Source organism: Manacus candei, unplaced genomic scaffold (assembly GCF_025592945.1).
Source record: "Manacus candei isolate 608988 ecotype Guabito, Panama unplaced genomic scaffold, ASM2559294v1 h1tg000094l, whole genome shotgun sequence".
Lineage (NCBI taxonomy): Eukaryota > Metazoa > Chordata > Aves > Passeriformes > Pipridae > Manacus > Manacus candei.
In genome coordinates, this window is record NW_026138142.1 from 4,272,778 (window position 1) to 4,298,009 (window position 25,232).

The window sequence follows — 25,232 nt, forward strand, 5'->3', positions numbered from 1 at the left end:
TGCGAGTTTTACCTTTGCCTGCACACCAGGTATGTCCCAGCTGATTATAGCAGGTGAGGGATTTAGGATACTGCATCTCCCTGGCTGTGGACACAGTTCCATGAGTAGAGAAGTCTTAAAACAGTGCAGCTCATTTACATAACTAGAAAGGGAACAAATGACAGTCGTTGTCTGCATAAATAGCTGTTCCCTCCCACTCTCTACCTCCACCAGATCTTGTCCTCAGGAACCAGGAGATGCCTCTTTCTGACTGTTAGAAATCTTCTAGTTGGTGGGAAGTGACTGAGGGATATTCAGACCAGAGGGTCGCATCTGTCATCAGAAATCGGAGGTATTTCTCAACCTCACTCTGTAGCTGCAGCACAGGAGAACTTTCTTTTCTTCTGGGTCTCCTTTGGATGCCCAGCACAGTTGTCATCACATCAGAGCATCTTCAGGTCAATAAGGTGATTCAGGTGGGATTTTAGGGTGGGTGGGAGGCTGTGGCACCAACTGGGGGTAGTTCCTGTCCTGGCAGAACAGAACAAGCCAAGTCTTGTCAAACCTGATAGTGAAAGAGGGATTCATCTCATTAAACTTTAGAGGTCTACTTTGTGGGTGTTGACAAGCTGGGCTGGTGTTCCCAGTGTGTCTGACATCAGTGGAAACAGGCACATTTGGGACATGGTTCCTCTGAGCTGCTTCCAATATCTCCATGGGCTGAGATTCCTCATATTCCAGTATCTACACAGATAAAATTTGACCTTAATATGAAGGGAGAGATGGCTGACCAGCTCAGACCCAGTTGTCCAGCTAACTAAATCACACCTAGGGTGTCCAAATAAAAGGACAAGGACTTTCTAATAAAATACCTTCAACCCAATCTCAGCAAACATTCCCGCAAACAGCTCACCCCTGTGTAGGATGACAGATGGATGGCTGTCGAGGTCATTAGTAGTAACTCATTCTTTGCTCTCAGAAGCCTTCTCCTGCCCCTACCAGTCTCTCATGCTGGCCAAGAGAATGGTTATCATGCTTTGCACATGCTTAAATAATGAAGACCTATTTAATAGACTGCTCAGGAGGATAAACAGTAAAGCACCATTTGCCTGTGAATGGCTTAGTTGCTTCCTCCTAAAGAAAATGGTCTTCAGAGAACAAAGTTCTTAGATAGACTCTCCTCACTACTTCAGTGAGAAACCTGACACCAATATCAGCTGAGACCATCTCAGGCAGTCCAACTGCTGCTGGATATGGGCCACTAGATGATTCTCTTGGCCTGCTGCCCTTCTCCTGGGAAAGATAGGGAGCAGATGTTGGAGCAGCACACAAAAACTGAACAGCTGGGAGTCTTCTTTCATGCTTAGCAACCCAAGGCAACATTTCACTGTGGGCCTTCTGATTTTTGAGGTAGGACTGCCATAAATTCTGTAAGTTTTGAGGGAACACAGTTAAGGTTTTGATTCGTTTTCTGTGGGGTTTTTTTGGAATGGGGAAAGACCTTCAAGTTAAGAGTGAATATAGATTTTATTTTATTTTATGGGAAGAACAAACATTTTGCTGTGGAGGGTTTTTTTTGTCCTGCATCATCTAATGTCCTTCATTGTCTGGTGCACCCTCAGTAAGTTTGCTGACAGAACCAAGCTGTGATGTGTCTGACATGCTGGAGGGAAGGAATGCCATTCAGAGGGACCTGGACATGCTTGAGAGATGGGGTGTGCCAACCTCAGGAAGCTCAACAACTCCAAGTGCAAGGTGCTGCACCTGGGTTGGGGCAATCCCAAGAGCAAACACCGGCTGGGCAGAGAAGGGGTTGAGAGAAGCCCTGAGGAGAAGGACTTGGGGGTGTTGGTGGATGAGAGGCTGGACATGACCTGGCAATGTGTGCTCACAGCCCAGAAAGCCAAACCTGTCCTGGGCTGCATCTGAAGAAATGTGGGCAGCAGGATGAGGGAGGGGGTTCTGCCCCTTCACTCTGTTCTTGTGAGACCCCACCTGCAGTGCTGAGTTCACTTCTGGGGCCTCCAAAATAGGAAGGGTATGGAGCTGCTGGAGCAAGTCCAGAGGAGACCATGAAAATGCTCCAAGGGCTGGAGCCCCTCTGCTCTGGAGCCAGGCTGGGAGAGCTGGGGGGGTTCACCTGCAGAAGAGAAGGCTCCAGGGAGACCTGAGAGCCCCTTCCAGTGCCTAAAGGGGCTCCAAGAGAGCTGGAGAGGGACTTGGGACAAGGAGCTGGAGTGAAGGACAAGGGGGAATGGCTTCAAACTGGCAGAGGGCAGAGTTAGATTAGATATAAGGAGAAAATTCTTCCCTAAGAGAGTGGTGAGGGCCTGGCACAGGTTGCCCAGAGAAGTTGTGGATGCTCCATCCCTGGAAGTGTTCAAGGCCAGGTTGGATGGGGCTTTGAATAACTTGATCTAGTGGAAGGTGTCCCTGCCCATAACAGGGAGCTTGGAACCAGATGATCTTTAAGGTCCCTTCCAACTCAAACCATTCCATGATTCTGTGCTCTTTAATTTGCTTTCTTTTTTCCCCTCGTGTGCAGTGAAGTTACCAAGAGCTGTGAGACGTGACCAGAGGAGATGTCAGAACTGGAGAAAAAGAAATCTTTGAAAAAGTCTAGTTGATTCTTTGCTCTGCTTCACGGTGCTGGATCAAACCCAGAGCTGAAGGCACTCCCAATGTGTCTGTGCCTGCCTTTCTCCAGGGAAGGCATCTGTGCAGCCGTGGGGCTGTTCCTGTGCCAAGGCAGCGGGAGCAGGGCTGGCTGTGCTCCTGTTGTGGAGCTGTGTCCCACCCAGGCTCCTGCACCAGGGCTGAGACCCACAGGGGCTACAGTGTACAAGTAAGCAACTCTGTCAGGGATTTTCACACTGGACAGGTAATGGATTTGGTTGTTTTTAAAACCACGTTGCTTTTTTTGTTCTCCTTTTTTAAAATCTGGGGGCAGAGTAAAGGCAACGTCAATTTGAAATTAATTTACGTGCTAAGGGAAATAGAAGGTGGGAGATGCAGAAAATGAAGTGGAAGTGGTAAAAACTTGAAGAAAAGGAGGCCTAGGGGAGACCTTTTCACAACAACTACCTGAAAGGGGGTTGTAGGTGAGGTTCAGCCTCTTCCCCCCAGCAACTAGCCCCTGGACAAGAGGACATGGTCTCAAGCTCCATCAGAGGAGCTTCAGGTTGGACATCAGGAAGAATTTCCTCACTGAAAGGGTTGTCAAGCATTGGAAGGGGCTGCCCAGGGAGGTGGAGGAGTCACCTTCCCTGGAAGTGTTCAAGAAATGACTGACCTCAATGCTGTGGTTTAGCTGACATGGTGGTGTTTGGTCAAAGTTGGGACTTGATGATCTTGGAGGTCTTTTCCAACCTCAATGAGTTGGTGATTCTTTGGACAGGTAAGAGGAAAGGTACACAGGTATCATGAAATTTCAGGGTAATTAGAAGAACCTCATTAGCAGGCAGCTGCTCTTACAGCACAGGCCTCATGGGATTTGGGTGAGGATTTGGGCATTCAGCACCTCAAATTCTTTGCACGGATCTGTGTGGCTGAGAGCAGTGTGGCTGGCAGCAGTGTGGTACCAGTGTCTCCATGGGATGTGCTGTCAGAGGCTCCTCTAAGGCTGCTATAGATGCCCAGGCTCCTTTAGGGAACATTTTCCAGGTCTGGAGAGCTTTCCCTGGAAGGCTGTTCTGCAGAAGGGAGTCAGTGACTGGATGCTTTTATGTATGTACCTTGCAGGGAACATGTGCCACCCTGCTGTTCTCCTAGTGCTAATCACAGGAGTCAGCTGGACAGCCCTTCCCTTCATCACCAACCACCTCAGCACTTTCCACAGCTCCACTCCACTGGTTTTCCAGTAACAGGTTCGACTCCTGCACTGGTGGTGCAGGGATGCTGTTGCTGTGCAGCTTTGAGGCAATGCAGGACAGTGCAGATGCTGCTGTTCCCGTGCAGTCCCTTCTCTTCCTGGGTGTGTGTCTGCTTTTCCAAGCTCAGAGGACTCATCCTGGACACAGGCCACCTGCCCATCTGCAAATACCATCTGCAAAATGGTGCTTCCAGCTGAAACTCCTGCCCTGCTTCCCCTCAGTTTCCCTCAACTCCAGCTACTTTATCACTTTTCTTTGCAATCAACTCTCTGCAGCTCAGAGGGAAATTGGCTCTCCCTTCATCCTCCCTCCCACAGCCCCTCTGCCTCCCAGCAGCGATGCCATCCTCCCTCCCTCCCATCGCCGTCTGCTGCTGACCCTGGCACACTAATTAAATAAGAAATAAAAATCTCTGAGAAATGGGGCTGAGGTGACACGGAGAAGAACGACTTGGGGGAGATGGGAAGAGAGGAAAAAAAAAGGGGAAAAGGGTTGATTTAAAAAACTTGATTTGAATAAATCCCTCCTCCTGCTCCTCCTCATTGGTTTCTTTTCTCCTCCATATTAATGAGAGCAGCCAAGGAGAAGCTATTGGTTCCCTATCGCTTTCCCTTTCCTCAGGCACTCGGGGGAGGAGGTGTTTGCATTTCTCCGCAGGACCAGCTCGCTTTGCAGAGCATTGTCTGGGTATGAGAATCACACACAGGCACAGGGACAGGGGCGAGCGCACCGGAGCATCTCACTCGGGCAGAGCATCTCAGCCAGCCTGAGCACCCTTTCAGTCCCTTGCCCCTCCCTGAGCGCCAACAGCCTCCCCTAAGAAAAGAGAAAAAAAAAAAAAAAAAAGAGAGAAAAACCCCCAAAGTTTGCAAATATCCCGCCTCCCCCTTTGGTTTCTATTTTTTTTTTAATTTTTTTTTTTTTTTTGGTTAGGTGGTTGTTTGCCTTTTTTTAATATTTTAGCGATGGCAAATTCCTTCACGGCCAGGAGCTGGCCCATCCCCTGAGCAAAGGCAGCTCGGACATGACCGGCAGGCGAGGCAGGAGGAGGAATTTGGATTCCCTTCGGAGGCGCCGACCCCTCCTCCGGCCGGGGGGGAGCGCGGAGCCGGCGGGGCTGGACCGGCCGCTGTCCCCCCGCGGCCCCCGCCCCGCCCCGCACCACGGGGATGCGGCATCTCCAGCGCCGGGACGGATCCCTGCTGCAATGGTAAGTCCTCTCCTTCCTTCCCCGGCTCCCCCCGGCGCTGCCCCATCCCCAGACCCCGGGGACGCCAAAGCGGCAAAGCGAGAAGGACCCGCCGGCTCGTCTCGACATTGATTTACCGGCTCTTCCCTCCGCTCCCCCAGGTCCTGGGAATACTTCTTTAGCACGCAGGCTTCCTGCCTCCGGCACAACTGTAGGCTCGGAGGATGCGTCCTCCAGATAGGTTTGGCTCTTCCCGAACAAATCAATCTCCCTTCGCGAGTGGTGACAGGTTAAGGCGCTCGGTATGGGAATCACGTCTGGTTTTAACACAATATGGCTGGTAAATAAAATGTGATTGCTAAACGGCCCCCGCTGCTGCTGGCGGCATTTCCGAGCCCCCGGCTCCCTTTGCAGTTCTGCATCTTCACCTGCCGCAGAAACTCTGATTCACCCTCCGAGCAGAGCACCGGGACATCCCCGCTTTTCCTGCGGGGTAGCAGGAGAGGCTGCGGTCAGTGTGCCTTTGACCTCTGCTTGCCTCCGGGCACTTCTCCTTATCAGGGTTTGAACAGCTGGTTCCGATAAGACCATCTTCATGCAAAGCACATCTCAAGTCGGGGGGTGGCTCACAGGACAGGCTCTTTTCCGATGTGCTGAGAATTTAGGACGTGAACCCTTCAGGTGTGTGTTGGAATCTGAGGAGTTTGCAGCCAGGAGGGTTAAGATAATGAGATAATGCAGCATGTTGTTCAGAACTGGAAAATGCCTGGAAAAAAAGGGGGGATTTGGTTAGTGTGTTTATCACCAGACAATCATCCCACTCACGTAGAAGCAGGTCTGGAAGAACTCCCTGGAAGTCAGTGGATTTCCTCTGCATCTGATCTGCAGGTAAACAGAATCTGGCCTTTAGCTTGAAGGATATATTGGAGTAGCACAGGAGGGAACTATAATAAGAAGGAAATATTAACTAAAGTGAAAAAGGCAGCAAAGTGACCTGATTCTTTCCCAGGGTATTATCAGTTACCATCCCTCTGGTGCCTGTTAATTACGGTGCAAGTGCTGGACTGATAAGACAACATGGAAGTGAAGGAGCTTTTGGGATATTTTTATTTAATCTGTTGGAGTCAACAAACAACAAAGAGGTTTTCCTTTGCTGTTCTTTGGGTGCACAGACACCTCACTTCTCTGTTCAGCCTATGCAGCGCTGGTCAGGTACAGCAGGGAAACATTCCCGTGGCTGATCAAAGAGAATGTTTGGTTACTTGAGGCTAAGGACAGAAGGAAGGCAAACTCCTTAAAGTGCTGCTGGTGTAGCTGCAGAGAAGGAACGTGTTATACAAGCATCTGCCTTTGGCCAATGCAAAGCACGCTGGAGGTGGCTCAGAAGAAGTTGTTCTGTGGGGTGGGTAAGGCAACGCTGCTGCAATTTGGTGGATAATTAAGGAATACTGGACAGTGCAATAATGGGAGTTGGATTAAAGTTGATATGTCTGCTTGTTGTCCTTGTTGTTACAGTTTTGGGTTGTGGTCTTGTACCTTTATCCCCTCCTGTCCCTCTGTGCTGCAGGCAGTGGTTGCTGCTTTGTTGTCATTCAAGACAGCTCCAGTTATCTGTTATTGTCCAGGCAATAGCATCTGTTATTGTCCAGGCAGTTCATCTCATCCAGGAGTGGAAGGTTTCTGGTGGTTTTGTTTTCTCCAGTCGGAGGCATGTGCACATGACTGGAAGGATAACCACTGACACTGCACGGGCTCAAAGGTCAGGGGGGGCTTTCTGTGTGATAAATACACTTATTTCTCTTTAAACAGAGAATTAGCCTTGTGATGGCTCCTTGGCTTTAGCCTTCCATCATTCCTTGGGGTCCCTGTGAGGAATTGGAGGGCTCTTTCCTCCCTGAAGGTTTAGGATGTCTGTTGTTTGCACGGTGGGGCCAAAGCCACACGGATCTGTCCCGATCTGCTGTCGGTGTGTTTGGGAAGCTCACAAACACCAAGGCAGGAGCTTTGCTGTGGGATGATACCAGGGAGAGCGAACCAGAGACTTCTGAGATTGTGGGCTGTGCTGTTGATCACACTCAGACCTTTGTGCATCACATCTCTCTTCATTTGGCTGACTGAGCTGGCATCCTGGAGATATTTTTTTCCGGGGTTGAGTTCCATATGTGCCTATGCCTTTGAGAAGTTGAGACCTGTGTCCCCAAGCTGATTCATTCCAATGTAGCAGATTTTGTTTTCCTTTCCTTCCTCTCTGAGCACACTTAGTACAAACAGTCTATTTCCTAAAATTATCTTTAAATGAAAGCAGAGTATTTGAGTGAAGAATCACTGAGAAAAAGCAAACTCAGGACAGGATCATGTTCTAATGCATCTCTGGCAGAGAGACCTGCAGAGATATCAGGTCTGTAACAGTTAGTTCTGATTTAACAGAGGGGTTATTCATTTGGCACTGTTTTCAGGAGAGTTAAACTGATGCAAGGACATAGAAGTCAGAGGAGATACTGGATTTTATTTCACCCTGTTCCTTGGCCCAGGGGGTGCAACCACAACCTTTAAGTCAATGAAGTGAATTTTTTTGTTGGCTCATGTTCCTTGGTTTCCAATCCCTCTTCTCCTTTCACCTCCAGCCATCCCATACCACCTGTGATTTGGTACATACCACAAACAGCGGGATTTTGGGGTGAGTTTTCCACATCAGGACAGAAGTGGAACAACTCTACTAAAAGGGATGTAAATGCAGGAGTGAGCAAATCCCTCTTTTTTCCCATCCACAACTTACAAGTCATCTTTGCTGTTCCTGTATCATCAGGGTTAGCTGCAGCACCGCTGAAACAAGCTGTTTCAGAGTATTCCTGCTTCCCAGTACACAGCATCCCTGATGAGCCACTTTCCCAGTTCCCTTGGTGTGCTGAACTTGTTCTGTTCTTAAGAAATGCTTTGCATACAGAAAGGTATTTGGTAGTTTTCCACAAGTACTGGGATTCACGTGTCTGCTGTGGCTGCTGAGACGCTGTTTGGATTGTAATTGAGTGGGCACAAATACATGGGAAGAGAAGCAGATTTTTTTTTTCAGAAGCTTCACAGCAGAATGTCCTCACCCCATTGCTTTGCCGGTGTTTGATTCTCTACCCACCTTTTGCTCTGTCAGTTTATTGATCTGTCTCCTTAGCCTTGACTTTTTACCCCCACAAAACAAATCAGGAATGTGTATAAAGCTCGCTGGATTGTTCCAGCCTTGTTTATGTAACTCACTGCAGCTCATTGACTGTGTTCCCGTGCAAACTGGTGGGCTCACCTCTAGAGCAGGATTAGTAATTTCAGGGTTGAACTTCTTATGACAAACTGTTCCATCTTCTAAAGAAAAGGCAGGAGCGTCATCACACAGAGCATTTAAAGCTGACATGCCTGTTGTGCTGAGGAATATTCCCTTGGGAAGGGTCCTGCAGAAGTACACGGATGCAGTTGCAGGGACTCGGTTGCTGCTCTGGTTCCGGGCTACTGCTGAATACAAATTCTTCTGAGATAATCACCCCATGGAATAAGCTGATTTGCATCTGACATTAATCTGCCCTGGAGACATCCTGAAAGTCTCATCCCTGCTCATTCAGGTGTCATATTTTACTCTTGGATGGCTTAAGGTAGGATTATGCTCTGAAACTGCTCTGATCTATTTAATTACCATGTTATTTTAAAACAAGTTTTTAAAGGTGTGACCTCTGCTTAATGCCCTTTTTAAAAAAGAGAACAAACACCAAAACCCAACAAATTAACTCAACAATTCTAGTTTTTGTTAATGCAATTCATAGTTCACTCTAAAACTGACAGAAAGGGGGATAAATATGTATATGGTCGAATTCTTCTTAATAATAGTTATGGCAACAGCAATAATAATTTATTTTAAAACACATTGGGGATATTGAAGCCCAAGAGTTCCTTACTGAACATACAGCATTAAACATCTGCCACATCTGTTTGTAGGTTTGTCCATCCAGTGTTGAGGCATTTCCCAAGAAGCCTCAGCCACAGTGGCTTTTGCACCCCATTAGAGATGACTGGGTCACGATTGCTCAGGAGCTGCAAATGGAAGGATAATTATAGTCTGTTATCTATGATTTGTTGGTTTGCTAAATGGAGCTGAGGGTTAGGGCAGGAAGAGCTGTTTTAATCTGTGTGGTGGGTTAATAGCCCAGATTTTTTATTTTTATTCATTTGTTCCTCAGAATGAGGCATGTTTTGATTCTTTCTCTCACTGTAAGCAAGAGTATATTATCCCATCTGATTCTGTGAAGATTATTTAGGAAAAACTCTTTATTGAAGGGAAATCTGACTGGATGAAGCTTTTAATTGCTGGGCAGTAGGTGTATCATCAGGTCCATCTTTGAGTAGTGGAGGGGTAAAAATTTCCTCTTTCTCAAAGTGAAAACTTGGCCCTCAATGGTCCTTGGCAAAACTATTGTTCGCTTCATGAGGAGGAAGGCTTTCTCACTCAGGAGTGTTTGGCTGCCTGGATAATGTTCATCTACTCTCACTTGGGCATCTGAAAACTAAATGGTCACATCCAAACCAATCCCCCTAATTCCCTATACTGGAAGTGAGGAGGGGGGTTCATCCCAGCCTGAAGTGGGTCAGATGAGTCACCCCATGGATGTTCCTGCAGCAGCTGACTCAGAGACACATCCACAGCCAGTGAGGTGGATCCTTCCATGGTGTCTCAGAGGCATCTCCATGGAGTGGGATTCCTCTCTTGCTCCCATCTTTGCTCAGAGGGGAGGGCTGGTTATATTTTACCAGCTCATGGGAATAGCAAACTGTGATAGGTGGTGAGTTTTGAGAAAAGCTCAAGATCTCTGTGGTGGACCCCACATCTTCCTCACCCACATCTTCCCTTTACTCAATGAAGGGCAGACTCAGCTGCTGGAGAATTCATGCCACATGTCCCAGGCAACCTCCTATCTAGTTGTCTTTTTTTTTTTTTTTTTAAATGATTCATTGATTTTTTTAAACCTCAGAGGCTTCCTTAGTGTATCGACCCTTCCTCCTTCTGTCCAATTACTAAGAGGGATTTGCCAACTGAAGCTCATGTGTAATTTTGTGAACAGGTGGGGAAGCATCACCCCGGGGAGACATCCAGGACAGCCACAGGATTTTCTGCAGGCAGATGCTAACCCCCTCTGCCTGTTCTCTGAGCCAGCCAGGAGCTGTGCAAAGCTCCAGATCTCATCTAATATCCCCTGCTTATGAATGGGGGACTGGAAGTTATACGAAGATGGAGATGAATGCTGACCAGACCTCATTAGCTTAGGGTTGGCACCTTGTGAAATACATTTTAACCAGTTTGGAGCACTTGTGATGCTTAGAACTAGGTGACCTAAAAGCCAGCTTTTTGCCATATATCAATGGCTAAATGCTTTTTTTATTTTAACCCATTCACCCTCTGTCCTAAGCTAACAAAAGTCCACTGATAAATAGATTTAATTAACACCTTCCTCCTTAATTATGGCCTTTAAAGTTGTTTACTGAAATCCAAATAATGTAAAAAAAAAAATAAAAACATGAACCTCTCCGAACACAGTGATATGTAGGCTGGAGTTAAAGTTGTAGCAGTCAGAGATACATTTCCCTGCAGCAGAAAGAAATTATATATATTTGGAAAGGGAGTTGAAAATAGCTAAGAGATCCTTAACTATTAATTCCTTTTCCTGGAATGGAAAGACTTTATTAAGTCACAACATTTTTGTTTCTGTTCTTATTGTCCCATTTTTGCAGTAGGTTTACAGAAGTTTTTTTTTTATTTCTAGTAAAAATATAAAACGGCATGTTCATGGCCATAAGTATAAAGCATTTCCTTTTAAAAAGAAATATTTTTATAATGGCATTTTATACGTATCTAAATTCTTAAATTGATATAATTAGTACCAAAAGCCAAATAGGAGCTTGGGCTTAGTGTGCATCTAAGATTTTGGACACACAACAGAACTTTCTCTCTTGGCCTAGAAACAAACTCTCTAAAGAAGCCAGCACAAGTGCATTATATAAAGACCCAAGTTAAAGTTAGTAAAGTTACTCATTTCCTGTGGTTTAGAGAGCTGGATCTTTGGATCCCTTCCAGGAGTTTTGTGCTCCAGCTTAAGATGCAGAGGAGATGAGAGAGCATCCGAAATACTGCAGATGCTCAAGCTCTTCATGACTAAGGCTGGGAATGTGTCACAGCTGCCACTGCAGCCTCGGATGCCACAAGCCACACTCATTCACTGGGGTTGTGTGGAGTTTGACAGCTTGGATGGGGTTTTTGTGCTGCTGAATGGGTCAGTTAGAGATGATTACAGGCAGTGGGTGAACAGCTGGAACAAACTTCATTACAGAGCAGCTCTTGGTGGCTGCAGAGAGAGCAGCATGAAAAGCCAATATCAGCCATGTGGAAGTTGTTTCTCTGCAGTGTTCAAGCCTCTGGACACTGCTCTGTATTCTCCAGCTTTTTGTTCTCTGACTTGTTCTTTGTACCACAGCTGGATGTTGTAACAATGGTGATGGCAAAGAGCCTTCACAGGCTACCAGAGTCTGAGTTTTATTCAGAAGAGGAGAAGAAAAGCATGTCAGGGCCTTTGTGGTTCCCCCAGCAAGTGTGCCCCTGACAGATATTCACCTCTGGTATTCAGCTCATTCCCTTTCCTCTGTATGGAAGACTTGCAGGTCTCTTTTGCTAAGATATTTTTCTATCAAGCTGACCAGAAATGGGATTCAGCTCACACATCAAGACATCTAAAGATAGGTGTGGGTTTTGATGTGTCTACCTGTACCCGAGTACAGAAACTCCTGTTATAGTAAAAGGAGATTTAAGACGAGATTCAGTCACTTAAACATAGGTGTTAAGTGTCTTTTGAGATCCTCTGGGGTATCTAACACCCATTAGGGATCTGTAGGCATGATGTTTATCTACAGCACATCACTTCCCCTCTGTGTGAGGGCAGGTAAATCCCCTGGGGTATTGGTGCACCAAACACCAGCGTTTAGGCTACTGATTCTGGCCCCTGGCCAGTGCCCAGTCAATACAGATAAATACATTTATCTATTATAGACTGAGCTCTGTAGCTCTTTAACCTAACAAGTCTTCAATAAATACCACTAAGATGGTTTAATCTGCAGTCTGAATTCTGTCCTGGGTTTCTGATCCCTCCTGATGGTTTAGAATGAGACTGATCAAATCTTGGACACGGTGCTCTTACCACACACACAAAGAGTTATTTGATTTTTATATGTGCAGGGCTTGGAAATACCCTTCTGTGTTGCTGTCTTGGGATCACAGGAAAGATACTTGGCCAGAGAAGAATTACTGAATTACTACACTGCATGTATATCTATTTGGCTGCAAATCATTCTTGGACATTTCCTGAGACAACCTTGAGACTGCATTTGCCTTTCTCCAGATTCAGCTGCCACAGGCAGCTCCTGGTTATCCTGTGCTTGAATAATCCAGAGGGTGTGTTTCTCCCTATTTAATTCACACTGAATTGTTCTCAGCCTGTTTCCTTGCACAACTCACTGGTCCGTGCTGGCTCTGCCCTGATACCTCACCATTCTCCCTTCATCTGTGCATCACTGTCATCTTAATCTTAAGCAGAGGAAAAGGCCAATCCACAGCAGATGTGCTGGATTCACACCTATGATCTGGCTTCAGTTTCCTCTGACAGCTTGGCTGAATATTCTGACTTCATCCTGATATTTTTGATGTCCAAGACACAGTTCTTTTGTTGCTCAGCTCGCTCTCTCCTTCTAGGAAGAGGAAGAATTTCTGGATTCTTTGAATGTTTGTGATTCACCAGCTTCAGTCTGGAGTTTTTCCTTGAGAGTCCTTTTCCCAGCTTCCTTGAGATGTAGGTTCCCTGGAATTTAGCATTTTTAATGCAAAAAGACCTTTTGTCCAGATCCCAAAGTGCCGTTGCCTTTACAATTTGATCGTTTCAGTTTCTCCAAATTCTCCTTTTTTGAATGAAGAATGTCAACCACGCACTTTCTTTGGTGAAGGTTTGTGTTGCTTTCATCTGCTTTCATTTTTCTGGCATTTTCTCTGTCTCCACAAATCATAGAGGTGGCTCCAAGGTGATTAAAGCAAAACATGACCTATTTAGAGTTTCAAAGCACCAGGGTTTAATGTCATTCTTATAGATGGAGCATCTCAAACTCTTCTGGGGAGATTTGTGTGCATCAGTTTGGAAACACCTCTGATGAAACTCTCCCTGAAAGAAAAAAGTTTCTGTTTACTTTCCAGAATCCACTTTACCTGTAGCATCTTCATCTGGCAAAACAAATCTCACATCTTCCTAGCAAAGATAAAAATGGATTGTCCAGACTAAGAGTCTCCCTTTTGACTTTATTGTCTCACTAAATTGACCTCTTGCTTTCCTTCCCACTGTCCCTACTGAATTAGAACAACAAGGGCATAATTAACTGCTTCACTATTTCCAAAGACCTTCTGAGACAAACTTCAATAAATAGATTATGCATATTTTGCAGTGGTTTCATGTCCACCACTGCTGCATTATGCAGCACCATGGATGTGACCCGTTGCCAAATCTATTCACAGACAGATTGTCAAATCTATTCACACACAGATCAGTGTGTGAAATGTCATTAAAAATGTGGGTATTAAAACAACAAGGGGAAAGCTCAACTGGACAACTTAGATAATTTGGAACTCATGGCTATTTTCTTAAAAGGTGAGAAAGAAGTTCACCTGAACATTGACACACTGTTCATTTCTTCACTGGCTCGAGAAACTCTCACTTGATATTATTCTTCATGAACTGACAGATTATTTCCTGCTGCATGTCATATACCAAAATGTCTAAATTGAAAAACACTTTCATTTAAACAGAGGTTGTCTGAATTTTCTGACAATCATATATAATTTTATATAATTTCCCTTTTGTTTCTCCTCTAAGTACTTGCTCTAAAATACAACGTTTTTATGTGTGCAGATTTCTGGGTGGGATTAAAAGGCATTTATTGAATGTTGCCTTTACAGCAATGAAATCTGTGGAATCCAGATTTCAATTATTTTGATCCCAGACTAGGTTTCTAAAATAATTCACGTGAATTGGACATCCTTTTTACCTACATTAACTATGGGGGAATTCTGGGCAGTGAGTGCTGTGGAAGAGCCAGGACAGCCAGACATGATGATGTGAAAAAACAATGAACAGATCTCCCCATTCCACGTAAACTGGCCAGATTGGAAGGAATATGCAGGTGTGTCTCAGAGCATGGCCAAGCTAATCCATATCACTCTCTTTAGCAGCTTGTTCAAACTTGCATTTTTTAAATCAGCTCTGAGAGCTTTAACCCAAAACGTTACAGGTTGTGATTCGCAGGCTGGTTCCAACGTGCAGAATTTTTCTATAACCTCTGCTGTGTCCAAAATGCATCATCCTGCTGTGCTGCTGGTTCTGTGTGACGGAAAAATCACCAGCTTTGGGATCCCAGTGTCTATTTTAGCCTGCAACAGGTAGAAGAACAGACCAGAGATCCCAGTCTGTACAGAAAAGTCCAGAAAGAGCATTTGCATCAGGAATGACAAAAAGGAAGAGGAAAGACTTGGAGATGGCTGAGCCTCCCTTGTTTCACATCTCTGCAAGTGTCCTCAACACAGAATCATAGAATCATGGAATCATGGAGTCACAGAATGGTTTGAGTTACAAAGGGCCCATTCCAACCCCCTGCCATGGGCAGGGACACCTTCTGCTATCCCAGGTGGCTCCAAACCCCATCCAACCTGGCCTTGGACACTTGCAGAGATGGGGCAGCCACAGCTTCTCTGGGCAACTTGTTCCAGGGCCTCACCACCCTCTGATAAAAGAAGGTAATAATCTCCAAGAATTTCTTTTCTTACTAAAGAAAATAATAATCTCCATCTTTCCTCAAAATGCATCTCAAGACTTTGCTTCCTTGGCTGGTGGAGATACCCAGACCAGAATGTTTTCCCAACATCCTCCTGCCTTGATTTTCAGCACTTCTGAGGATTGTATTAACCTTTGTGGCAATTTTTGCTCCTCTAAGATAAATAAGGCTAAGAAAAATTACTGATGTCAGGGAACATGAACAAATAAAAATCTAATGAGTTCTGAATTGAACCCAGTAGAGTAGTGACATCACCTAAAGCTGCCCTCAGCCTTCCATAAAGTTCTCATCTCTAAGATATAAACTCTTTCACTCTCAGCAAAATAATCCATAGTGATTTGACAGTCCATTTAATAATCCAATGGGCAAAAGAGTGAATGCACATTCCTCCATGTACTTTCCACTCCCCCATGTGCTGTTATCATTAAGTATCCTTCTTTGCTGTGCTTCCTCTTAGTCCAGTAGGGATTAAGACTCTTCCAACATTAAAATGAGCTCCATGACTGGCAGCTCTGTATTTTCATGCCTGGCTTTACAAAATGCTCTATATGATCCCACACCTTATTCTTTATAGTCTCTATCAGTGGACTGCTGTCTTCAGTGACCCAGGAGTTACAATACTAAGCAGTGTGACCTGCACCTTGCTCCACCTGCTGTTTTGAGTTTTCCCTTTTAATTTCCTGTGAGCAGCTTTGGAAGAGCTCCTGTGCAGTGCTGGGCAATGAGGTGAGGGAAGGAATGGTGTTATTTGTGTCAGCAATGCTGAAATGTTTGTCAGGTATATTCTTCCTGCTTGTTGCAACTTGGCCTTGCTGCAGTACCATTGAATAAACGAGACATGACCCTGATTTCTCAATATGTCTCTTAGCAAATGTTCTACCAACGTTCTTTGAACTTTTAAAAAATAAATAATTTGGAGGAATCAGTCTAAATACTGAAACTTGTTTGTTCATTTGCTGATTTACTCAACGTGTGCCTTCAACACCAATGAAGTTCCATTGCAAAAGCACAACATCCTGCACAAGACACCTGGAGAGTTACAGTTTGGATAGGTTTCTGTAAGATATTTATATCATAGAATCATAGAGTGGCCTGGATTTGAAGGGACCTTAAAGATCAGCTCATCTCACCCCCCTGCCATGGGCAGGGACACCTTCCACTAGCCCAGGTTGCTCCAAGCCCTGTCCAACCTGACTTTGGACACTTCCAGGGCTGGGGCAGCCACAGCTTCTCTGGGCAACCTGTGCCAGGGCCTCACCACCCTCACAGGGAAGAATTTCTTCCTAATTTTCAGTCTAAACCTACTCTCTTCCAGTTTAAACCATTCTCCCTTGTCCTGTCACTACATGCCCTTGTAAACAGACTCTCTCCATCATATCTACACAAATTTCTACAATATATCTAAGGAATATGAGAAGATAAAGTTCAATTTTTTTTTCCCTGAGGGAGAAATTTTAAATAATTCAGATGTCTTGTGCCCCAAAATAGCTTTTTTTTTCCTCCACTATTCATTACAGGATTCTGGGATGAGTTGGTTATCTATGAATGTTCACAAAGTATCTCTCTGAAGTTACTGGAAGAAGATCCACTTTGATTTGTAAAACACTCTCCTAACTCTCCTTCACAAAACAAAGGCCTTCCATGGCGAGGATGGGACACTGCAGTTAATAGATTGAAAGCAAAAAATAAACGATCAAAATATTTCCCTCACAGATTTATAGGATTTAAAAGAGAATACTTACTCTACTCCCAAAGGGGTTTCTTAAAAGTATCGCTGTCATTATCCTAAATTGGTAGTTAAGGAATTATCTGAGGAAAGCTCACGTCAGAGTTCTCGTGTGCTCTGACAGGCACAGACTCGTCATCAAACATTTATGAACTGCTTGGGTTCTGTCTGCAATGTGCCTTTTTATCTCTGCAACACACAGTGACAGAAATTTTTGTTGTCTTTTCGAGATAAAGTGAATCTCCCTGGATGGGAAGGAAGCGTTTTCACTGAGATCTCTTCGGCAGTGGTGCATTTCCTTGGCTCTGTCAGGAATACCAATGAGGCTGGGAATGGTTGGGAAGGCAGATAATCATTTACACTGCTCCAAAGGGAGGGGAACAGCAACAATCTGCAGTAACCTGGGAGAATCTGATTTCCAGAAGTGTTGCTCTCTCTGCAATATTTAATAAATAAGGTAAATATTTAATGAATAAGGCAAATGGGACAGTTGCAACCAACTCTCAGGGAACATCAGAGCCCAGAGATTGATCTCACAGGCAGTTTGGATGAGGCTAATCTAACTGGTGGTGAACAGTTCAGCACAGTGAGTAAAAGTGATCACATGTGACTTGACCTCAAGGCCAAGGAAGGTCCAAGACCTGATGTGTTTTATAACTTTAAAACCATTTCTTTTCCTTGTCCCCTCTATGAAACAACCACTGATGGTTGTTGGCTGCTCAGCTCACTGCCCTGAGCTCCTTCTTGCTGACAAACAAGTAGCTGAGAAATCACTTCTGATCCAAAGGTGGGTGATGGATTTAACATAAAAGCAAAGGCTCCTGGCTGGCTGGACACAGAGATTTTTTTCCTTGGGAGAGGATTGCTCCCTGGTTATTGAATTGGTGCCATTGACAGATGGATTCACCATAGTCCAGCTGTTTACTTGGACAGAACAGCTTTACTTTTAGACCTTTTAAGCATTTTTGGTCTAGAGGCCTCACAAAGGAGAGTTACAGAGGGCCAGATTGCCTTTTACACAAGGGGATGGGAAATAGAAGTATCCTGCACAGAGTTAGGGACATACCAGGAATAAACTTGTCTACGGGGAGATGTTCTGATGTTCTGGTTCTTGGATAAAAGTACATAAGCCCTCCTTGGCACTCCCAAGGAGCCTTAGGAAATCGAATCTGATGTGGACACCTTTCCATGATAATAAGAAAATATTTTCAAAGCTCAAATGCTCTGAAATGATTTTATATCAGTAAAACCTCTCCATGTACTCTTTTTGGCCCCTTTTCTTTCAGCCTTGGCTTAGTCTCCAGCAATTAAACAAATACTTCTGCTCCTTAGTCGCTGCCTGTTCTGTGCTGTGTCTCTTTTCTATTTATTTAGCCACTCTCTGCTTCTTAGTCTGCAGCAGAACTGCAGACAGAGGATATCTGCAGGCATGCTCCTGTTTGAATGTTTTTCAGCAGAAGATGTTATTTATCAAGTTCTTTGTGGCATAAGGGACCCTGTAACTGTGGAATACATTGGCTGTGCTCAGGCAGAGAACTGCACCGCTAGAGAACATCCTGGACTTCTGGAATTTGGTCACCAACCTGTTATTAAATTATTACTAAATGAATGTTAAACTACTTGTGTGGCATTTTGAATGGGTTTGCAGACAGGTCAACTAGTCTTCTTCTTAACAATGCCTGGGCCCAATGCAGGGGTTACCAAATCTCATGCATCATTCCCAATAGGCAGTTTGCAGGTGGTCACTCTATTTGAAGGGCTGAAGAGGTTAAACAACTTGTACACACCCTGTTTGCCTCAATCCAAACCCAGCACACATCTCAATTATTGTGTGTGGGGTGTGTGTGTGTGTGTGGCTGAAAAAAAGCTCCACAAGCAAACAGAGAGAGAGAATTCTGCCTCGTGCCTCCCACATTCCCAAGCTCCTGTGCTATTCTAGCTCCCCTGGCAGCACTGTTGGATTCAGAGAGGAGTATCTTAAGGCAAAATCCCTTGGCTTAGTCATGACTCTGTGCTTTGATACCTCATGTTGTGGCAAGTCTGGATTAGGGCTTTTCTGGAGCATCAGAGTTCAATCCCCACGTGAAGTCAGGACTCAGCTGAGGGAGAGAGGAGAGATCTCCCTTGGTGGACAGACCTGCCTCACCAGAGAGCTGGGAAGTGTGTTGGAAGAGAGAGTTGGCTGCACATCAAAGTGTCTGTACACTCAACTTGCAGATTCCTGGGAAGTTGTTTCCTTAGTGACAATAACAACAGGAACAATTTTAGAGCATTTTCTTCATGTCTGTTTTCAGTGCTCGAGAGATGTTCAGAAGTCAGAGTACAACTGGCACTTCTCTTCAGAAGGGTTTTTTCCTTTCTGAGTTGTTTTCTTCTCTCTTTTGTAGCTCACATTGGCACATCAGATTTATTTTTTTATAATAAGGGTCTGTCTGTCTTAGTGCTGTTGGCATTTTTAAATCCACAGACACTGTGGGAGCCGAAGGAAGAGATCTTGGAGGATTCTTAATGTGTCTAGTAAATGGTAGCAAGCTGAGAGGTTCTCCCTGCTGTGGGGCAGGGAGGGTGGGTACACCTTAAAGCCAATCCAACTCCCGTGGAAGGTACTCGCCAACCCCAAAATTAGGCTTGTAACAGGAGAGATTTGGGAAGTGAAATGGAAAAAACAAAAAACAAAAAACAAACAAACAAACAAACAAACCAACAAAAAAAACCAACAAAAAACCCCAAAAAAACCCCAAAACCAAAACCAAAAAAAAATAAAAAAAAAAAAAACAAAACAAACCAAAAACAAACCAACCAAAACTCGAAAATATGCTTGAGAGACAAATCTCTCAAAAGTCTTCAGCCTCCATATTTGTCACCATTCACAGTAAATTCTGAAAAGAAACTTTGAAACCTGATTTGTGGGGAAAGCGGAAATTATCATAGAATCCTAGAGAATGGGTTGGAGGGGACCTCAAAGAACATCTTGTTCCAACCCCCTGTCATGGGCAGGGACAACTTCCAGGTAGCTCAGAGCCCCATTCCAGCCAGGTCTTGAACACTTCCAGGGATGGGACATCCCTTCAAGGGGATGACCTGGAATTAGCTGCAGGTTGGGACTGCTGTAGCAACAAGACTAATTTTTTTAGTCTTTGCTGAAGAAACCCTGTAGGATGAACACCCACTCTGCATCCTGACAAAGCCCCTGAGCACAATCAGAGGAATTCAGCTTTGATTTCCAGGAAAACAAGGCTGAGTGAAACCATCCCAAATAATGTGCAGTTTGGAAGCTGGGAGAACCTTTAGAGGTCACAATGTGCTAATGGAAAAAAAATTGCAAACTCTATTATCATATCTGAATTAGGAGAGCAGTTACTATAAGCTTCCTCTTTAACCAAATAAGTGACTGAAGTCAAAATATGATTCATGCAATGGGGGTGTCAGGCTTTTTTTATTAACAGCAGAAAGAGATTAAAATATCTCTGCTTATAATTTAAATGCTAATAATTAGCTGGGAAGAACTCTTTGACCAGGAGCAGTACAGTCAGTTCAGTAACACCACATGATACTTCCCTTGTTCAGGACATCACATAATTATAAATAAAATTCAATGTCACGAGGAACTTTGTTTTTCCTTCCTCATGCAGGGCTGAGGGGCTTAAAGCATTCTCTGTGTGCATTTCCAAATGTGTTTTTAATTCCTCCTCAATTCTTAGACAGTAATTCATAATTAAATTATGAATTGCTAAAAAGTAAATCAGAATGAACCATATGGCTTGGACCAATATGGCAAAATGAACTTAAAAAAAGAAATTAGGATATATGTATCCATTTAAAATCTTCCTGAAATACATTCCCCAGTTATAAAAAAGAATTTCCGAACCCTGTGTCCCAAATCATTTGTCAATCAACCTTTCTTCTGGGGGGGGCGGAAAGCTAAAAATGTAAATGACAAACACAAATAGCATTTATGATTAAATATAGATTGTCCATTTGCTATTTTAGCACTTTAAATTGAATCAGTAATTCAAATGGCAATCCCTGATAACTAAACAGCAAGGTTAATTAATCTCTAAGCCCTGCTTTGGACAAGTTGTGCTGATATCCACATTTCCCAGCAGTGATTTGGAGCCAAATTTCAGCCTCTCTCGTGAACTGTTCCTTGCTGTTATGCAACTACTTTTTTTTCAGTATCTCACCATTATTAAGTGGTTCTAGCCTAGACTTGAATCTTTATCCTTTCATCAAAAACCTGATCAGGTTTGACTCGGTTCTGCAACGCTTGGATGATAAAAATCTGAGATCCCAAACTGTGCACTGCATGTGTATTTTACATTTAAACCACTCAGAAGTAGCTGAGAAAATGAAAGTGATTTTTCTCAGCTTCAGCCTTCCAGGCTCTTTCATGGGTGAATCTATTAGAGCAGAATAGCAAATTAGGAATGAAAAGATTTACTAGGTTAGAGCAGAGAAATCCCACATGGGATGCAAAATGATATACTGGTTATGTATTGGGGAAGGGGGAAGTAAGGAGGGGTGAAAACAAGTAGCACAACAAGAGTTGAACAAATTGAACTGACAGTGCACTGTTTGTGTGATACCAACATATCAATTAAATGGCAAATGAAGTAGCAGGAGAATTTGTTCCATTTTTTTTTCCCCCTGAAAAATGTTTCTAGTCAGAAAATTAGAATGTGTGCATTACTAAGGCAAATTTTCACCTGCTCTGTCAAGAATGGCAAAATGAATCTACCATTTGGTGGTTAAAATTCTGAACATCAGAAATAAGGGATAGTCCTTAGAAGAAAAAGGGAAAAAACCCAAACAGTTGTGTCGTAAACCTTGGGCTTATGAGTTTTGAAGTCTGGAGTCTGTGCAGTTGTTTTGCAACCCTGAAGTTGCCTGAAGACACCATCACTCCAACCAACCCCATCATCTCATCACCACCTCCTGAATCTGCCGCTGAGCAGATTCAAGTTTGGGAAGATTCAGGTTTAGGGAGAGTATTCCCTAAATCCAATTGTATCCCACTGGCCCTGTTAGCAAAGCCTTATTTTATCACAGAGTCACAGAACTGGAGAAACAAAGAGTGGTTTGGGTTGGAATGGACTTTAAAGATCATCTCGTTCCAATGCCCTCGTCACGGCAGGGACACCTTCCACTAGCCCAGGTTGCTCCAAGCCCCATCCAAGCTGATCTTGGACACTTCCAGGGATGGGGCAGCCACAGCTTCTCTGGGCAACCTGTGCCAGGGCTTCACCACCCTCACAGGGAAGAATTCCTTCCTAATACCTAATCTAAATTTGCCCAATATTGAAGCTAATCCAATTTATCTGGAGTAAATCGGGTTAGGCAATGCTCCTGCGTCGGGCAGATGGGAGGCAGAGCAGCAAGGATTAGTGTCTCCAAGCTGACTGGGATTAATGTTCTTTTCAGCATGGCTACAGCTGGGGAGAGAGATGTCCACAGCCTAATACAGGTGTGAAGAACTGGCAGTCTTTCAGAGCACTCCCGTGGGTTTATTTACAGTGCTGGACAACTCATTTCTCCAGAGGGTCAGCACAAGGAAGGAATTCACATGTTCTTACATGCAGAAATTTCAACTACCTCTCAGCTAATGCAAGCAAGCACTAATAACTTAAAAGAGTTGAAAGGAAAGCATCCTGAAAGAGTAAAAAAGAGAATGTTGTGTTATTCCTTATAATAGTGATAAGAGGAGGTACAGTTGGTACTCAGAGCTAAATTAATCCTGTGTGTGCCTGTAATACTGAAGCCACCTAGATGGGAAGTACTCAGTGTCCTCATTTCTCACTCAAGTCACTCAGCAGAAGCTGCTACTTTTGTCTTCAGAGATGTAGATTGTCTTCAGGAGGTCCCTACATGTGTGAGCAAACTGGGGAATTTGGTTTGCTTTGGAAAACACATCAAAAAGGCAAGGGAAAAAGAAAAACAGATGAATTTGCATTTTAGAGAGATGCTGGTGATGGTCTTTTGGATTGGAGCTGGATGACTGTCACTGAATAACTATTAGGATTTATTCACCTACAAATTTATGACCTGTAAGCCTTAATGTTTGGGTTGGGTTTGGGATTTTTTTTGTTATGTTTTGTTTTGTTTTGTTTTTTTAGAAGAGTAATTTTCATGTTATCTTGATTTAAAATTATTTTGATTTAAAATTATGTTTATTTCCATTGCTGTCTCGTAGATAACACAGAATACCACCACTCCTGTGCAGAATATGAGTCAGAATTATTCCTGTAAAACCTGTGGTTATGGCCCATCAAGGAAGATTTTGTAAACACTTAGAGTCAAGCAATACTAGATGAAATTAAACAACCCAAAGGACATCTGAATCCATGCCACAAACTTTTGGTTTTGTCTAAGTGGGAGACCTGCACACACCCAAAATGTGCAAAATATTTTTGGAAAAAATTGTTCTCTGCCTCACGCAGAGTTTTCATTTCATGGCTGTTCCCGAATAAAACAATGCTCAACAAAATATCCAGTTCTTTGGGCATGTTAATGGCAGCCAAGCTGTGCCCTGGAGAGTCCTCTGTGTACCAACCTACCCAGACTCCATCACAAAATTTATTCTACCAGCCCAAAACAGCCTCACACTGTGCTGATTTCAGGTTATCAGACATTTAGTTTTATTTACTGAGGGAAGATCATTCCCTTCCTTTCCTTTGTGTCCCTGCCCTGATCTCCCCAGTGAGACACAGGTTTCAGAAAAACACACAAACTCATCCCATGCCTCATCGACTCCAGCTGGCAACAAACCCCAGGGACAGACATGAACTCTGGGACATGAGGAAAGAAATAGCATAAAATGTGAATTCACCTTTTCTACTGCGTGCAGAGGGTTTGGTTTTTATAGGGTTTATTTTTTGGTGGTGTTTTTTTTGGCCGGTGCCTCCAACGAAAAGCTGGTCGTGGGTGCAGAATACATTCCCAAGGGACAACACAAAAGACTTTGAGATGCCAGGTCACCAGACTGGGATGAGCCAGGAATTATGTGAAGATAACTCAGTTATTCTGTGCTACCAGCTCCTAGGATTGCTTTTGTGTTTAAAACCATGGATGTCTCCAAGGTTACCAATGCACAGATGAACCATTAAACTTTGCCCCAAGTTTTGCTGAATCTCATGTACCATTGGTGGTCTCTTATTTTGTTGTCCTGGTTCACCTTTAATCCTCTCTTTAATTGTCTTTTGGGATGAGAAAACCCAGAGAGGCTCCTTGCATGTAGCTCTGGGCCACCTGCAGCCATGAGGGTCATTAATAATGCAGCCCTGCAGAAATGAAGGCTTTGGAACACCTTTACTTCTTGTCTTAATAGATTCCATCCTCTGGAGGCTGCTGAGCTGGATCTCCCAGTGCTGGAGATCAATAAAGCTTTGTCTTTCTTAGCTAGCTTTTCTTTAGATTTGATATTAGGAAATGTTCCCATTGTTTTCAAAAGTTTTTCTCAAAGGCTGACCAGGATGGGAAGATCCTGTGTTTCTGTGAGAAACCAACTTGTGAAGCTGTGCCTGCAGCACTGTTCTTGTAAGTATTTTAAAAGCTTAGGATAAATCCTCTCCATAGAGTATCCAAGGAAGTAGGGGAATATTGGAGAATTTATAATAATAGAATAGAATAAAATAATAGAATGCTATTATACACTCTGGTGAAATTGTGAAATCTTGGGGCAAAATCCTTTGTCCTAAAGGGTTTCTAGAGGGTCAGAACTTCATCCCCAAAGTGTTTGAAAGGCACATGATGGTGATGGTGTTTTTTCAGTGTCATTTCAGCTGAGCTTCAATTGCATATTAAAACAGGATGGGTGTGAATGAAGACCTGAACAGAATTTAGACTTGATCTGATGTGAGGAAAGTAAAGGGAGGAGGTTCCAGCAGCAATAAAAAACCTCTTGCTACACACTTCATATGATATGACCTTAATGTGCTGCCCACTATAAGATGCTGCTAATCAGCTGAGTGTGGCTTTGGCAAAGTTTGTTTGGACTGAACCTTCTAATGCTGTCTGTCTCAACTCTATCACTTTTTTTCCCCTCATTCCCTCCCTCCTTCCTGATGGAAAATATAGAGAAATAGGGCATAATTAATCTGCTGCTTTGAAAAACATAATTTAGGATAATCTAACATATGCTCTGAACTCTGTGGGTTGTGCTGATTGTGTCTCAGGGACTATCCAAGGAATCTGTAGAAATTAACTCAGTTTTAGAAGTACAATTTTAATGAGAGAACTCTCACCCAAGGCTCTGAAGGACCACCCGTGGGGAGAGAGGATTTTCACTGTGTCTTTGAAACATGAGTCAACCCAATTAAAACAGAGCAGTGGGCATTTTGGAGAAGAGGAGGATTTCAGGTTGATTGAATTTACATCTTTAGAATCCTAGGTTTTACTGGGAATACATGATGACAAAATGACAAAGCTATCCAGTGGAGAGGAATAACATTTTGGTTGTTTTCTGGGCCACAAGGGATATTCCAGTTCCACATGATTCCTAAAGGAAAATGTGAATCATCCCAAGTTGGGCTGCATCTGATCCAGTGACCATCCTGTCAACTTATAAACTTCATCATCA

At 43.9% G+C, this 25,232-nt stretch overlaps 1 protein-coding gene across 11 annotated transcripts in view; it reads left to right on the forward strand.

Annotated features, from left to right (window-relative positions):
• Positions 1-4,456: 4,456 nt before the first annotated feature.
• ADCYAP1R1 (ADCYAP receptor type I) overlaps positions 4,457-25,232 on the forward strand; it is a 153,311-nt gene continuing 132,535 nt past the window's right edge. For 9 of the 11 annotated variants that reach the window (XM_051768381.1, XM_051768374.1, XM_051768380.1 and 6 more), the window contains exon 1: positions 4,793-5,061. The gene's annotated coding sequence lies outside the window, so the exon portion shown is untranslated. Of the gene's footprint in view, positions 4,539-4,784; positions 5,062-25,232 lie in introns of those variants that run through there. The other 2 variants (XM_051768372.1, XM_051768373.1) reach the window with 2 other exon arrangements.